Source organism: Ceratotherium simum, chromosome 9, assembly GCF_057802395.1.
Source record: "Ceratotherium simum simum isolate JZ-2026a chromosome 9, ASM5780239v1, whole genome shotgun sequence".
Taxonomy (NCBI): domain Eukaryota; kingdom Metazoa; phylum Chordata; class Mammalia; order Perissodactyla; family Rhinocerotidae; genus Ceratotherium; species Ceratotherium simum.
Genome location: NC_141908.1, coordinates 67,327,932 through 67,344,743, shown reverse-complemented (window position 1 = coordinate 67,344,743; position 16,812 = coordinate 67,327,932). Strand labels below are relative to the sequence as shown.

General features: G+C 36.2%; 1 long non-coding RNA gene across 1 annotated transcript; it reads right to left on the bottom strand.

The window, feature by feature from the left end:
- Nucleotides 1–208: 208 nt before the first annotated feature.
- On the bottom strand, nt 209–16,333 carry LOC147916328 (uncharacterized). Its single transcript, XR_015553240.1, has 4 exons — nt 16,215–16,333; nt 13,209–13,285; nt 1,329–1,425; nt 209–820 (listed from the first exon to the last, which is right to left on the bottom strand). It is a non-coding gene; the product is annotated as an uncharacterized LOC147916328 (long non-coding RNA).
- Between the last annotated feature and the right edge of the window lie 479 nt (nt 16,334–16,812).

Sequence of the window (16,812 nt, the reverse complement as noted above, 5' to 3'; positions counted from 1 at the left end):
TTGATGCAACCTATTTCTAAAATGGAGTTGTAAGAGAAGAATTTGAGCAGAAAAGGATAAAGAAGTTCAATAAATTTCCAGAGTTGCTTGAGTTGGACCTTCAAAATGTTCTCTTATTATTTTCTTTGAAGAACTGTAAATAATCAGACCAAAAATATCCAAATTCTAAAGTAAACTTCAAAGAAAATATAAATTATTTTTAACTACACAGAGGCTCTCTTTCATCAGTTTAATAGAAAGTTAACCGTAAATTCATAGTATCAAATTATTGTCAGTATCTAATCATTAAGATGGTATCTGACTCTAAGATACTATCATGATGAGTAACTTACCAAAAACGATAAACATTTGTTATACTTAGGTGCACAGTGACAGACCAAGCATTTAAGAAATGCCTTGTTATTTACCTGTAAAATTCCCTTAAGAAACAGGTGAAAAGCAACAAGGGATGTGAACTAATATTCGCCCAGTATCTACTATGTCCTAGGCATTGTACTAGTTGCTTTACATTTCCTCTCAGTCTTTACAAAACTCTGCAAAGTAAATATTACCCCCATAAACACTGAGGAAGCACAAAGAAGTAAAACAGTCTATAGTAACATAGCTAGTAATGGATACAGCTGGAATTCAATCCTGAAGCTGTCCAACTCCAAAGCCCACAGTCTTACATTATACTGTATTATTGATTCTTAAATATAGAATACATATGCCTTATGTTTGAATAAAAGTTATAAATTTAAAAGAAATTTATATATTTCACTGACAGATCATGTGCTTCTTTTGAACTACCATCTTCCCTTATAGTTTCTGTTTCTTCCTCCTTTGGGGAAAAGAAAAATGTAATATTAGGACCAGTCTTAACATGTATATGAGAGCAGGCAATTTTCCCCAAAATGTATTATCCCTAAATTGCCTGAAATTCAATCATTCAAAGATTAATTCAGGGCAACTGATTCCTTTTAAAATCCAAATATCCCAGTCATTCACATTATAGTTTCCCCCCTTTATGATAGAATGCATCTTTATATCATTCACCCTTGATATAAATCCCTTTCAATCGAATTCCTTTTCCTTTAACACTTATCCAATATCAACCAAATTAAGAGAAAAGGAAGTGTAATTGGTGACTGGGAAAGAGAACAAACAAGAGGTTATGTGGAAATATTTAGGCCCATGTGGAAGGCAGGAGAAAGTATAGGGACAGCAGTAAGTACAAGGAACCTACAAAGTCTACAAAGAAGGATAACAAAATATACATTTTTCCCCAGGCAAAAAATCAGAATATTTGCTATTATGAAAAGCAAGACAAAATTAATAATTTAAAGCACCTTTTTGTCCATGTACACCATAAACTCAACATTCTTCTTAAGTAAGGTTTTTGTCATTTCCAAAGTCACTAACACATTTTACTGGCAAATATTAGAACTAGAAAATGGAAAATAAAAATATATGCTTTAAAATTTTACTTTGATTGAATTTAAATTTAGAAATAATATATTTTTATACCTCAAGAATGTCAAATTCTTCTTCAAGTTCTTCTAAAGAAACGTCTATGTTGAATGAACACAATGAACATGAGATGACTAAAGACACATAACATAAACGGAACTTTTAGCAGTATGATTTTTTTCAACTGACTTCCCCATCTCTAGTCTTACTCATTCCTATTCATTTTCACCATGGTTTTAAACTAATATTTCTAATGTGCAGTTCAGATTATGTTACATTCCTGCTTGAAAACTTTTAGCTGCTCTTACCAAAGTTGAAAATCTTTAGCCTGAAATTCAGGGCCCCTCAAAATTTGTTTCCAAATGAACTTCTACTCTCATTTCCCATGACTCTCCTTTGGATGGGGAGTATGACCAGTATTGGTTTGTCAATACCTGCAGATTTGGAATTGAAGGGAGAGAGTGCTAAATAAAATGCCATCATACAAATATACAGATAATTATAGATTGCCTTCTGGGATAGGCACCCTGCTGGATAATAAAGATAAACAGAGGTAAAACTATACATAAAAAAGTCACAATAGTCAGTGATTTTAATACTAAGTATACTAAATAATGAATGAATGGTAAACACAAGTGCTAGGGTATAAGAGTTACTTCATTGTTTTAGGAAAAAACAAATAGATTTTGGCCAGCTGAAGGATGTCCAGGCGGTGAGATTAATTATTAGTACAGAGTCCTATAAAGTATGAGTGAGAAGGAAAAAAAGAGGGAAGAACTTTTGTGGTGATCATACAGCACAGGTCCCCCCCAACCCTAGGGCTTCTTCCTTTCTACCTATTGACTCTGGCTGTAGCTCTCCACTCAGATTATTTTCATTTAGTCTTTTCTGTAGTCTTCCACTTTCTTTTACTATTTAATTTGAATATTTTCTTCTGTTAATGGTTTTGATTTCATTTTCTTTGTTCTGTAACTGTAACCCATTGCAAATCCTTTTTGGAAATAAACAGTATTCAAGCCACCTTTTCTTCCCTCTTTCAAAATTTTTTTTCTTTCATTAGTGTTGTTCTCTTAGTTGACTAGAATTCGCTTTGTTGTTACGTGCTGTCAAGTCAGCTCTGACTCCTGGCGACCCTATGAATGAGGGATGTCCAACGGATTGTCCTCAACAGCCCTACTCAGTTTCTGTAGACTCACGCCTATGGTTTCCGTTATGGAGTAAATCCATCTCATATTTGATCTTCCTCTTTTCCTGCTGCCTTCTGCTTTTCCCAGCATTATTGTCTTTTCCAAAGAATCTTGCCTTCTCATGATGTGCCTAAAGTAGGAGAGCCTCAGTTTTATCATTTTTGCCTCCAGCAGTATTCCAGGCTTAATTTGCTCTAGGATCCACTTGTCCTTCTGGTAGTCCAGGGTATCCACAGTCCTCTCCTCAACACCATATTTCAAATGAATCAATTATTTGCCTGTCCAGCTTTCACATCCACACGTAATAATAGGAATAGGGGGTGTGGATAATCTTGGCCTTAGTCTCTGATGACACTTTCTTACACTTGATGATCCTTCATAATTTTTTCATTGATGCCCTTCCAAGTCTCAGTCTTTTCTTGATTTCTTGGCTGCAGTCTCCATTTAAGTTGATGACTGAACCAAGGTAAACAAAATCTTCAACAATTTCAATGTCTTAATTGTCTACATGAAAGCTGTGTAGTTCTTCTATAGTCATGATTTTTGTCTTCTTGATATTCAAATGCAGTCTGCTTTGGAACTTACTATCTTCACTTTCATCAGAAGTTGTTTCAAGTCACTGCTGCTTTCTGCCAGTAAGTAGTATTATCTGCATATCTTAGATTGTTGATATTTCTTCCACCAATTTTCACTCCTCCTTCATCTGAGTCTAGCCTAGCTTTTCATATATGTTCTACGTATAGATTAAACAGATAGGGAGATAAAATGCACTCCTGTCTGACACCTTTGCCTATAGGAAACCATTCTGTCTATCCATATTCTGTCCTGACAGTGGCTTCTTGTCTACAATACAGGTTATATACCAGGACAATCAATGGCTAAGGCACACCCATTTATTTCAGAGCAGCCCATAGCTTTCATGATCCACACAATCAAAGGCTTTACTGTAGTCTATAAAACAGACTAACCTTCCAAAATTCTTTGGAGCACTCCAGTAACCAACGAAGAATTGCAATTAGATCTCGTGTGCCTCTCTTGTTTTGAAATCCAGCTCGGACATCAGGCATTTCTTGCTCCATATAAGGTAAAAGCCTTTGTTGCAGCGCCTTGAGCATCACTTTACTTGCATGGGAAATTAGAGCAATGGTCCTATAGTTACCGTACTCCTTGGCATCTCCTTTCTTGGGGATTGGGATATATATTGAGCACTTGTTTTGTTTTCCATATTTGTTAGCATATTCTTGTTAGGATTTTGACAGATTCAGTCTCTGTGCCTTGGGATATTTCTATAATTCTACTGATATCCCATCTACCTCTGGTGACTTATTTCTTCCCAGTACTTTCAGCATTCATTTCACTTTCTAAAATTACAAATACCATATGATTTCACTCATAAGTAGAAGAAAACAACAACAAACACATAGATACAGAAATTAGATTGGTGGTTATCAGAAGCGAAGGAGGAAGGGAAGAGGGCGAAAGGGGTGACAGGGCACATGTGTACGGTGATGTGTGGTAATTAGTGTTAGGGTGGTGAACATGATGTAGTCTACACAGAAATCTAAATATAATGATGTACACTTGAAATTTATATAATGTTATAAACCAATGTTACCTCAATAAAAAATAAATAAAAATTTTAAAAAAAGAAAAGTATTCTAGATAGATGTAAAAAAATAAATAAAAAATTAAAATTATGGGTTCTTCCTCACAGGAATCTTGTTCAAAGGAATCTGTCATCCTTTTATCTCTTCTGTATAGATCTTCAGTATACTGTTTCCACATTCCCTTTATTTTCTCCTGATCAGATAGTGTATTTCCCTGTTGGTCATTTAGCATTCCTATTCTAGTTTAAGTTTCCCTTTTATTTCTTGGATCTTTTGGAAGGGACCTCTTATTCTTTCTTTTTTGTTGTTTTCTTCTATCTCTTTGCATTGGCCATTATAGTAGTTCTCTTTATCTCTACTTGATAGTCACTAAAAAACCGCGTTCAGGATTCTAACCCCAGTTTTGTCATCTTTTACTTTTGTTTCTTGCCTGTCCTTAAGAATTTTTAGTGCTTCTTCTGTCCTCCATTTCTATTTTTCTTTTCTTTTCTTTTCTTTTTACTTCAGGCATTGTCTTTGCGCAGTCTTATTTAATAATATTTTTGGTTTCAGTCCGTAGTTCTTCTAGTTCTCAGTCAATTAAGTTTAACAATGCAAATCTGTTTGTTTTTTTTTTTCAGGAAAACTGGCCCTGTGCTGACATCTGTTGCCAATCTTCCTCTATGTCTCTTTTCTCCCCAAAGCCCCAGTACATAGTTGTATATCATAGTTGTAGAGTTGTAGCTCTTATACGTGGGACACTGCCTCAGCATGGCTTGATGCGCAATGAGTGGGTCCGCACCCAGGATCTGAACAGGCGAACCCTGGGACGCTGAAGCAGAATGCATGAACTTAACTGCTATGCCACCAGGCCAGCCCCCTGTAAATCTCTTTTTTATGTGAACTTTCAATTTGTCAGGAATGTTGTTTATATTATATTTTGGCACTATGATACTTTTAGTGCTCTTTTTCAGCTTTACTCTGATATTTGATGTTAACAGTTTGTGGTCTGTACCACAATCTGCTCCTGGTCTTGTTTTGGCAGAGAGAATACAGCTTCTCCCTCTCCTGCTTCCAATTACATGTCTATTCGATTTCTGTATTGGCCATCTGGTGATGTCTATGTATACAATCACCTGTTCAGTTGCCTGAAGTGTATATGTGTAATGGACTGATTGTTGGCTTTGCAGAAATCCATGAGCTAGTCTACTGCTTCGTTTCTAACCCCTAGTCCAAATTTTCACTAATGAGATATTTTTAATATTCAATGATATTTTAGAATTCAGTCTAAATTTTCTAAATTTTAATTGGCATTTTTTGATTAAGAAGGTTTTTAAGTGTGGTCTTTAAATTAAAAAAATCTCATTATAGGGAAAGCATAAATCTTTTTCTGACATTTGAAATAAGAAATTATGAAAGAGAGGCAATTTGAGAAGAGATGCCAAAATTTTCGCATTAGGAAAGGAGGCTGTATCAGGCATAATAAACAATTTAGGAGGAAAACTAAAAGTAGAAGTGGGATTTATAAATAAAATTTGTCTGGTATGGTCAGGAGGAGCTTTAGTTCTTGTTTCCAATTCAAAAAACACAATTTTATTTGGGGATGCCCAAAAGAACATATGGATGTCAACTCTACCTGTTAGAAGACATAGGTAAAATTTAAAATAAACAACTATGAATATTCATTCTATGGGAAAAGGGCACTATGATGTTCAGAGAGATTAAATTGAATGTTTCTTCACAGAAGTATTACAATGTGGATAAAAATTGTTTTTTATCTTAAGCTACTCTATGTAGCTGTAGATTCGGTGTGTCTGTGGGAGGAGGTAATTTCAGTATCTTCCTAAGTCGCCATCTTGACCCAGCATGTTAAGTGAACCCAAAGAGACCCATACCGAGACACATTATAATTAAAATGTCAAAAGTTAAAGATAATGAGAGAATATTCAAAGCAGCAAGAGAAAAACAACTTGTTATGTACAAGGGAACCCCCAAAAGACTACAAGCAGATTTTTCAGCACAAACTTTGCAGGCCAGAAGGAAGTGACACAATATATTCAAAACGCTGAAAGAAAAAATTTCCAACCAAGAATACTCTACCTAGGAAAATTATCATTCAGAATTGAAGGAGAGATAAAGAGCTTTTGAGACAAGCAAAAGCTAACGGAGTCCATCACTACTAAACCGGCCTTACAAGAAATGTTAAAGGGACTTCTTTAAGCTAAAAACAAAGGGTGCTAATTAGTAACAAGAACATATATGAAAGAATAAATCTCACTGGAAAATTAGATATATGTAAAGGTAGTGGATTAATTACTTATAAAGCTAGTATGAAAGTGAAAAGAAAAATAAGTAAAAAATAACTATGATTACAACAGTTATGGATACACAAGATAAAAAAGATATAAAATGTGACATCAAAAACACAGAATGTGGTGAGGGGAGTAAAAATGGTGAGCTTTAGAATGGTATCAAACAAGTTGTTATCAAATTAAAAGAGACTGCTACAATATAAGTTGTTATATGTAAGCCTCATGGTAACCACAAAGCAAAAACCTATAGTAAACAAACAAAAGATAAAGAGAAAGGAATATAAGTATACCACTAAAGAAAGTTATCAAACACAAAGGAAGAGAGCAAGAAAAGAAGGAAAAAACAGAGAGGAACTACAAAAGCAGCCAGAAAACAATTAAAAAATGGCAATAAGCCCATACTTATCAATAACTACTTCAAATGTAAATGGACTAAATTCTCCAATCAAAAGACACGGGGTGGCTGAATGGGTAAAAAAACAAGAGCCATATATATGCTGCCTATAAGAGAGACACTTTCGATGTAAGGACACACACAGACTGAAAGTGAAAGGATGAAAAAAGGTATTCCATGGAAATGGAAACCAAAAGACAGCTGGAGTAGCTATACTTATATCCGACAAAACAGACTTTAAAACAAAGACTGTAATAAGAGACAAAGAAGGGCATTACATAATGATAAAGGGGTCAATCCAACAAGACATATAACACTTGTAAATATTTATGCACTCAACACAGGAGCACCTAAATATAGAAAGCAAATATTAACAGACTAAAGGGAGAAATAAACAAGAATACAATAATAGTAAGGGACTTGAATATCCTACTTACATCAATGGATAGATCATCCAGACAGAAAAATAAGGAAACACTAGCTTTAAACAACATGTTACGCCAGACGGACTTAACAGATATTTACAGAACATTCCATCCAAAAGCAACAGAATACACGTTCTTCTCAAGTGTACGTGGAACATTTTCCAAGACAGATCATATGTTAGGCCACAAAACAAGTCTTAATAAATTTAGGAGGACCAAAATCATATCAAGCATCTTTTCTGACCACAGTGGTATGAAATTAGAAATTAGTTACATGAAGAAAACTGGAAAATTCACAAATATGTGGAGATCAAACAACATGCTACAGAATAACCAAAAAAGAAATTAAAAAAAATACCTTGAGACAAACAAAAATGGAAATGTAACATACCAAAATTTACAGGATCCAGCAAAAGCAGTTCTAAGAAATAAGTCTCAAATAAACAACCTAACTTGACACCTCAAGAAACCAGAAAAAGAAGAACAAATGAAGACCAAAGTTAGTAGAAGGAAGGAAATAACAAAGATTAGAGCAGAAATAAATGAAAGAGAGACTAAAAAGACAACAGAAAAGATCAATGAAACTAAGAGCTCATTTTTTGAAAAGATAAACAAAATTGGCAAACTTTTAGGTAGACTGACCAGGAAAAAAAGAGAACTCAAATAAATAAAATCAGAAATGAAAGAGGAGATGTTAAAACTGATACGACAGAAATACAAAGGATCATAAGAGACTACTGTGAACAATTATGTGCCAACAAATTGGAAGACCCAGAAGAAATGGATAAATTCCTAGAAACACACAACCTACCAAGCCTGAATCATGATGAAACAGAATATCTGAACAGACAGACTACTAACAAGGAGACTGAATCACTAATCAAAAAAATTCCCCCAAAACAAAAGTCCAAAACCCAAAGAGCTTCACCAGTGAATTCTACCAAACATTTATCAATCTTCTTCAAACCCTTCCAAAAAACAGAAGGGGGAACTCTTCCAAACACATTTACCAGGCCAGCATTACCCTGATACCAAAATCAGACAAAGATGCCATAAGACAAGAAAATTATAGGTCAACATCCCTGATGAACATAGATGAAAAAATCCTCAACAAAATATTAGCAAACCAAATTCAACAATACATTAAAAGGATCATACACTATAATCAAGTGTGTTTTATTCCAATAGATGCAGAAAAAGCATTTGACAAAATTCAACATCCATTTATGTTAAAAACTCTCAACAAAGTGAGTATAAAGGCAACGTGCCTCAGGGGGGCCGGCACGTGGCTTAGTGGTTGAGTGTGCACGCTCCGCTACTGGCAGACTGGGTACAGATCCCAGGCGTGGACCGATGCACCACTTGTCCGGCCATGCTGAGTCGGCGTCCCACATATAGCAGCTAGAAGGATGTGCAACTATGACATACAGCTATCTACTGGGGCTTTGGGGAGAAAAAGGGGGGAAAAAAAAAAGGAGGAGGATTGGCAATAGATGTTAGCTCATGGCCAGTCTTCCTCACAACAACAACAACAAAAAGGCAACACGCCTCAACATAATAAAGGTCATATACGTCAAGCCCATAGCTAACATCAATACAATGATGAAAAGCTGAAAGCTTTTCCTCTAAGATCAGGAATAAGACAAGAATGCTCACTTTTGCCACTTTTATTTGATATAGTACTGAAAGTCCTAGCCAGAGCAATTAGGCAAGAAAAAGAAATAAAAGGCATCTAAATTGGAAAGGAAGAAGTAAAACTGCTGCTATTTGGAAATGACATGATATTATATATAGAAAATGCTAAAGACTCCATCAATGAATTTGGGATACAAAGGATACACAAAAATCTATTGCATTTCTTTACACTCATAACAAACTATTAGAAAGAGAAATTAAAACTACAAGACATTAATAAAAGAAATTGAAGCAGACACAAATAAATGCAAAGAGATATTTCATGCTTATGGATTGGAAAAATATTGTTAAAATGTCCATAGTACCCTAAGAAATACACAGATTCAATGCAATCCTTTTCAAAATTCCAATGGCATTTTCACAATAAAGCTGAAGGCATCATACTCCTGATTTCAACCTATTACAAAGTTACAGTAACTAAAACAGTATAGTATTAGCATAAAAACAGACATGCAGATCAACAAAACAGAATAGAAAGCCCAGAAATAAACCCACACATATACGGGTCAATTAATTTATGACAAAGGAAGCAAGAATATACCATGTGGAAAGGGCAATCTCTTCAATCAGTGGTGTAGGGAAAATTGGACAGCTACACATAAAAGAATGAAAGTGGACCACTCTCTACACCATACACAAAAATTAACTCAAAGTGAATTAAAGGCTTGAACATAAGACTTGAAATCATAAAACTCCTAGGAGAAAAACATAGGCTGTAAGCTTCTCGACATTGGTCTTGGTGACGATGTTTTGAATCTGACAACAAAACAAAAGCAAGAAAAGTAAAAATAAATAAGCGGAACTACATCAGATTAAAAAGCTGCACAGCAAAGGAGACCACCAACAAAATGAACAGGCAGCCTACTGAATGGGAAAAAACAACTGCAAATCTTATTTATCTGATAAGGGCTAATATCCAAAATATACAAAGGGTTCATACAACTCTATAGCAAAAAAAAACAATCTGATTAAAAAATGGGCAGAAGATCTGAACAGACAGTTTTCCAAAGAAGACACACAGATGGCCAACAGATACATGAAAAGATGCTCAACACCGTTAATCATCAGTGAAAAGCAAATCAAAACCACAAAGAGATATCATCTCACATCTGTTAGAATGGCTATTATCAAAAGATAAGAAATAACACGTGTTGGTGAAGATGTGGAAAAAAGGGACCCCTTGTGCACTGTTGGTGGGCATGTAAACTGATGCAGCTACTACAGAAAACAGTATGGAGTGTCCTCAAAAAATTAAAAATAGAACTACCATATGATCCAGCAATTCCACTTCTGGGTATTTACCTGAAAAAATGAAAACACTAACTCGAAAAGATAAATGCACCGCCATGTTCATTGCAGCATTATTTACAATAGCCAAGATATGGAAACAACCTAAGTGTCCAACAGTGCATGAATGGATCAAGACATTGTGGTACATACACACACACACACAAACACACAATGGAGTATTATTCAGCCATAAAAAAGAATGAAATCTTGCCATTTGCAACAACATGGATGGACCTCAAGGGCATTATGCTAAGGGAAATAAGTCAGAAAGGGAAAGACAAATACCGTATGATCTCTCTTACACATGGAATCTAAAACAGAAAACTAAAAAATCAAACCGAGCTCAAAGATAGAGAACAGACTGGTGGTTGCAAGAGGGGGTGGGTAAGTGGGATAAATGGGTGAACTGTTTTATTTTTTTAGTTTGAATATATAAAAATTTTTTTAAAAGTACACTTAACATAATATAACCTGTGATAAATGAATGTGAAAATATTTCATTAAAAATGGTAAACATGAAAACACACACACACACAAAAAGACCCAAGCAACCAAGAAAACATCCAGGTCCCCACAGCCCAGCTCAAATGCAATTTTCTTCATGAAGCTGATCACGCTTGCTGATGTGATTTTTATTTATTCTGAACATCCCTTGCGTTTTTATTTCCCTCACTCAGCATTGATTCTAATACGGTTATTTGTGGACGATTCTCTTTTCATAGACTAAAATCGTCCTGAGGGCAGAGACCAAGTTTTATTTAATTTTGCATCCCTCTGTGTCTTGAATCCCCCAGAGTGTTTTTGATAGATGTCTGGTAAAAACTGAGTGAATGAATAAGTTTTAAAATGTCACTAAAATCATTCTTTATCAAAGAAGTAAAGCCCAAAGGAGAGTCCCCTTAAGAAACTACGGTGGGGAGTAATACCTAGACAAACTATGGCATGAATCAAAGATAAAAAAAAAGTTAATATTCAGTAAAGAATATTAATCTCTTTCTCACTCATAGTTTGATCCAATGAATAGGCGACAGCATGGATAGGTGAGAATGGAAAATTCTAGTGATCATGTGGAAGAGATGAAAATCAGATCTACAAATAAACAATCCTTAAAAGTAATACTATCCCTAATCTCAAGGGCATGATCATAAAACATGACTGAAATATAAGTTATTTAATACTAAAATATTTTAATGAAAACAAAATGCTAGATACTACATGAGTAAATTTACATGAGTAAATTTATATTTAAAAAACCAAAAACTACAACATTATTTTATATGAAAATTTCAGATGAATTTGCAACCTGTATACTGATCATTTTCTGGCAGATCTACCTGACATTTCAGTAATAAAACTCTTTAAGTTGGCATAATGTAAATGTTCTGTTTATCTGTCTCTGCATAACAAACCACCTCAAAACTCAGTGGTTTAACAATTTATCTTGCATGATTCTAGTGGTTGATGAGCTTAGCTGGTCAGTTCTCACTTGGGGTACCTCATATAGTTGTAATCAGATGGCAGCTGAAGCTAGAGTCATTTGAAGGCATCTTCACTCAATGTCTGGCCCCTGACATTGGGGCTAGGATGGCTGAACAACTGGGAACCAACTAGTGAAGCATCTCTTTCTCCACATAGCGTCTTCACCTGGCTAGCTTGTACTTATAGAATGGCAGATTCAGGGTAGGTTGATGTCTTATGAGGTGACTGACTTTCACAGAGAAACTGTTTCAGGAAAGCTGCAAGGTTTCTATGACTTCACCTTGGAAGGCATAAAGCCTCACTTCTGTTATAATCTGATGGTCAAAGTAATCATAAACTAGCCCAGATTCAAGGAAGTGGAGGCAGAGACTGCACCTCTTGATGGGGGAATGGCTGTGTGTACAAGAAGGTAAGAATTGATGTTGGCCATTTTGGAGCCAGCTACCTCAGTAACATTTTCGAGAATATATAAATCCAACTTCTTAGATAAAGAATGACGTCCAATAAGAAAACCCAAATCTGACTTCCCAGCAAGAATGGAGAGTCATAAATATACTACTAATTCTGATTATTTGATTTTCAGTATATGTTTGGATTAAAAACATATCTGTATTCTACATCAAGAACCTAGCATTTGGCCAAAGGATTATGTGCACTCTTGTTGACCCAAGTGTGGTTCCTGAACCAGCAGCATCAGAATTACCTGGGAATTTGTCAAAAATGCAGAATATCAGACCCTACTCCAAACATAATGAATCAGACATGTATTTTAACAAGATGCCCAGGAGACTCAAATGCACATTAAAGTTTGAGAAGTGCTGATTTCGGCCATACTCATACACTAGTATATTCAGGGTATCCTCAAACTTGTCATCTGAAGAAACCTAGAAAACACAAAGTACTCCTCTTCCCACTTTGTGGGCAGAGAAGGATTGTACATTTTATTTTGGTTTTAAGTGGAAAAAATAGCTAAAACTTGATTGCTCCTATAAAATCTCTGACAAGTTAGAAACTGCATGTGTGAGGGGAAATCTTATTTTTATCTGGGACATCAAGAATCATCATTATGTATACGGGAAAATGTTTGATGTATAAGTTTTTTTTATATGACTAGGGAAGCTAAGGAGAAAACACCAAAAAAAGTGCAAAGAACTTCAAAATAGATAATGAATACCTTATATACATTTAGCTATTTACATGTAAAAACACATGGAAAAATTTTTTGCTATTATTATTAGCGCATTTCTTAAAATATATTCTTGGGCAGAATAGCATCACTGTCTTGCAAGTTAACTTGCTGTAATTTACCCATGTCTTTAGATAAAATGAAAGCAAATTTTAACACAAAAATGCCCTTTTTAAAGAAATAAAACTAACTTTTGAAAACATACCATTTTCTTCCAAAAATGTTCAATCCATTCACAATTTCTTGCCTGTTTCTTCTTAACTTGTCATTCATTTCTATGATCTAAATTACAAAACATAATTAAAATGCCTGAGAAAGTTCTTAAAAATCAAATAAGTTCAACATTAAAGATAATTTTAAATCCGCCAGCCATTACTTCGTCTTGTTAAGGATCTGGAGGTAAATGTTATCTAGAAAATTATATTTAAATATTTAAGCCCTTTATAAATAAAACTTTCATATAAGGAATAACTAGAAACTCTAGGTTGGTTTCTAAAAGGCCCCAGATACGAGCATAGATTAAAATTTAAACACCTGACTTAATAATTTTTTTAAAAAGATATTGAATGATCTTCCTAGTCTGTAAGGAATTCAAAAGGATTCGCTGAAATCCTACTGACTTCTTAGTGTAGAAAGGAAAGGCAAACGACCCTCCATTCTTCCAGTAATCTGTTATCACCATAAATTAGCCAAACGGAGACTTCTTTTCCACTTTATTATGGCATCATCCCAGAGAATCTACACTGAAAATCCCCACAAAGCTATGAGGGCCTCAAAAATTGTCAAATACTCTCTAGATTATTTGTCACCACAGAGCCTTTACCTCTTTTTGTTTGGATCACTCACATTGTCTCAGTTCTCAAGTAGCCTGCTAACCTGCTCTATCTGCTTTTAATTTGGATAAAGTGTTCTGTATCTTATCATGTACCTCTCTGCTTAAAAATTTTAATGGTTTCCCACAGTCCTTACGATAAAATTTCCCAAATCCTTAGAGGCCTATGAGACCGTTTATAATCAAGGTACTGCCTATCCCTCTAATCCAATCTCCATTTACTCCTCAAGAATCAGTGATGCAGAATTCCTTGCACTCACCAATGCACTGGCACATGCTGTTCCCCCTGCCTGAAATACCCTTCTTTTCTTTCTTCTCCCAGATAATTCCTTTCAACCTTAAGACTCACTAGTTTAATAATTTCTTCCATAGGTTTCTCCAAGTGGGGAGCGGGTGCCCCCTCCACGCTTCCATAGTACATACTACCTATTCTCATAACACTTATCATATTACATTGCAATAATTTTACCCTCTAGAGGCTAAGGAATGTTCTCTTTGTATTCTGTGTTCACCACTGAGTGTGACACTCAATAGATGTCTACAAAAAATGAATATACGACTAAAGTAGAGATGGTGGAGTTTGTTATAGTGATTTCAAGTCCAATTTGAGTAGGGTGGAAGAAATCTACTCCACCCCCCCCCACTGATTAAAAGATTTTATGGATAAAGTGGGCTAGTTAAGAGGCATTTAAATATGGTCAACAGTAATGTAGTGATAATTAACTAAAGAGGTCATTCCAGTTCCTGCTAATGAATATTCAAGAAAAAATAGGAAGAAACAAACTTACAGAATGTTAGAAATGATTGTACATGAGGTGTCAAGTTCAGCATCTTTATTGCAGAGATGAAAAAGTACAGGCTAAAAGAAATGGACTTGAGATTGTTAGGGGAACTTTAATATGGAACAGGGCAGTGGTTCTCCAAGTGTGGCTCAAATGTGATAACCACTGAGACAGGATTTTAAAAATTAGAGAAAGGACCTTTACATTAATTTGTAGTGGTTTAAGCAGAAATAAAAAGTGTGATAATAATAAGCAAGAAGAGAAAATAATCTCAAGGCAGCAGAGGTGAGGTTCAGCAGTGTGTGTGTTGCTAGCATTACTGGAAACATTGAAGAAGGGTTTTTTTCTTTGTTTTTTTTAAATAACAGCTTTTTTTTTTTTTTTTGAGGCAGATTGGCTCTGCACTAACATATGTTGCCAATCTTCCTCTTTTTCTTTTTTTTTCCCCCAGAGCCCCAGTACATAGTTGTGTATCATAGCTGTAGAGTTGGAGCTCTTCTGTGTGGGGACGCTGCCTAAGCATGGCCTGATGAGCAGTGAGTAGGTCCCAGCCCAGGATCCCAACCAGCGAACCTCAGCACCTCCAAAGCAGAACTGGCGAACTTAACCGCTCTGCCACCAGGCCTGCCCACACAGGTTTTGAAGATTAAAACTTTTTCAAGTTTAGGTGACATCAACCAAAACATCTAGAATAAGGTAACAGTTAACTCTTAATTCTTCATGCTTATGAAAGAAAGTAGTTAAGAATCTCAAGTCATTTTTCATTTCGCAGTAAAATTTATGATTTTTCTTTCAGTACTTACCACCTTTGTTTTACCAACATCCGAAGTCGAACTAGTAGAGTACTAGATCAGCTGTGGGCAATGAGGCAAATCATTTAATTATTCTGGGTTCCATTTTCTCATCCGTAAAACTGGTTGGATTAGATCACCTCGAAGATTCTTTTTAGCAATTATGAAGCCATGAACACTGGTTTGCCTGAATCAATCTAGAATGCCCCCAAAAAGTCTAGTTCATTTAAATACCTTAATATCATTAATGGTATTTAATTTGCTCGGCAACTTTGGTTTTTAAGTTAGTAGGTCAACATTTGGGTGCCCAATAAATAGCTCATCTTTACATTTTTAGTTAAGAAATGTAGATTGCGGTGGGATGGATTGCAATTCTTGAGCTACAAAATCTGGATAATATCACCCGAGAATGAAACAGCCAATGAACATAACAAAAATCTGCCCACCTGAATCCAGGCCTAACATTTTTCAGTACGTTAAATATCTGAAACCTTGTAGGCATCGCTGGACCTCGCATGGCTAGCCTCAAAGCAAGAGGTCCATCCAAGAGGCGCCTGCAGGCCTCACCTCCGCACGGCTTGGGCGTCACTCCGTGCTGCAGCCGAAGCTGGGATCCCAAACGAGGCCCTTGGGTCTCAAGAGTAGTTTGGGAGATTGACACCTTCAGAGTCCTCCCTCTCTCTCCTCGGCCAACTCCCAACCGAGAAAAATGGGCAATTTGGGGGTGAGGCTTTCCTTTCCCTCCAGATCTCTTCGCCTCCCCCTTAACCCCCCGCGCCAGCCTCCCAAACTGCAGCGGCCGTTACCTCCATCCTGGGAGCCAGGGCTTCGCAGTCTCTCCCGCCTGCTCCAGCCACTTCGTCCCACGGGGCCGCTGCTGCCGCAAAGGCTTGTGGGGCATGGGCGGGCGGCCGAGGGCAGCGCACCGGGCGGGGCTCCCGCGGCCACTTCAGGAGCCAGGAGGCGGGCCCTCAACCGAACCAGCCCTGACCCCGCCCACCAGGCTCTATTAGAAAAACGTCGCACCCGAAGTTGATCTGGCATTCCCGAGAGTGGCGTCAGGTAGTGTCTCAAATACTTTTTTTCCCCCAATATTTACGTTGACCATAATGACCTTTAGGGCCTATTTTTCAAGGCAGGCAGTACAACAGCGGTAAAGAACACAAGCTGTGGGATTACAGTCTCAATAGTAGCTACGATGCTAAATTTGTTGCAAAGATTAAATCAGACTGTACCAGGTAAGAGCATAGTGTATCTAGCAAATAAGTGGTAAATATCTGCCATCATTACATTACTACTAACCTGATTTGGCAGAATCCAGGACTGGAAAGAAAAAGCAAAATAAGTTTATTCATCTAAGAAGCTGTTGTAGGACCTTCTACAACAACAGACTATATCAGCTAG